This window comes from Triticum aestivum, chromosome 4B, assembly GCF_018294505.1.
Source record: "Triticum aestivum cultivar Chinese Spring chromosome 4B, IWGSC CS RefSeq v2.1, whole genome shotgun sequence".
Classification (NCBI taxonomy): Eukaryota; Viridiplantae; Streptophyta; class Magnoliopsida; order Poales; family Poaceae; genus Triticum; species Triticum aestivum.
This window is the reverse complement of record NC_057804.1, coordinates 589422651-589423889: the sequence shown is the minus strand read 5'-3', so window position 1 is coordinate 589423889 and position 1239 is coordinate 589422651. Positions and strand designations below refer to the sequence as shown.

At 39.5% G+C, this 1239-nt stretch overlaps 1 pseudogene; it reads right to left on the bottom strand.

Moving 5' to 3' along the window:
* LOC123093435 (nucleolin 2-like) overlaps nucleotides 1–1239 on the bottom strand; it is a 9748-nt pseudogene that overhangs the window by 5564 nt on the left and 2945 nt on the right.

Genomic DNA, 1239 nt, shown 5'->3' with positions numbered 1-1239 from the left:
TTTTGGATTTTCTGAGAGTGTAGATATCAGCAGGCTACGCATATCAGTTGTATTATCCTCAACACTTGCAGAAACAGAACCTGCCCCATGATTTAGTCCTCGAGAGATCCTATTTGGTGTTGCTTTCTCAAATTTACTGTTTTCCTCTTTATTCATATCAAAAGGTACTATGACTTCATTATTTGCATCTGACCCAACAGGAAATGAATGAATGCTTGGTCCAGGTTGCTCAGGAGAAGGCACAGGTGAAGCCAAGATACTTCCTTTGGGAATACTGTTAGGCAGCTTTACTTTAGAAATTGATTTGGTCGGAATGACAGTAGCTGGAGTAGACCCACGAAAACAAAGTCAGGTACATGGTAATGCAGGGTTTTTTAGTGGTAGAATAGTAGGACATTTATATACATAGAAAGAATAAAGTACTACAAAAGAGAAGATCAGAGAGAATTGAAACCTTGCTTCTTATTGAAATTGTCCTTCTTCTGGTTCCATTTCCCCCTCCGCATATTACCTGGAAGAGATAGCAACACTAAATTATACAATCTCTTACAAACCTTAGCCGTTATACAGTCTAACGAACCTTAGGCACTAATCAAATTCAAAACCAGCATTTACATTGCACATAGAAAAACTGAACACGTCACAAATTTCTACTATCGAAGCATGAATGTAAAAGTGAGGTGGAAATAATGAACTCGTTCAAGAAAAACAAAACGAGTTATCAAAGTTCAAACCTTCTCCGGCTGCAACCATTGACTTGGCCTGATTCCTTACAGATGGATTCCCAGGGTCCAGCACAATTGATCTATACAACAGAAAATTAAACAAGGATGTGTAAGTAAAAAATTGGACTTATATGCAGTACTTAGAAAAGATCTAAGAAACCTATAAATCAGGATGATGATTAATCAGTGAGAATTATGCATCAGGGAAAGCAGACAAACTTTCGAGATTTCGCGAGACGTTCAGCCTCCTCTGAGCGCGCTTTCACAAGGTTCTTTGCTGATTCGTCCAAAGTGCGGTCCACGGTCACCTTGCGCCAAGCAGATCCACGTTCCACAAGCAAGCCATTTCCACCCTCCCCGCTCTGTTGTTCTTCGTAAATATCACATAACTCACCCCGTTCGGATGCCCATGCAAAATTGAATTCTTTACCATCAACGTCGATAACCTAGTTCAAGAAAAGAACTTTCAGTTAAACAAATTAAATGTACAGCAGTAATTCTCATGTTGCACAGG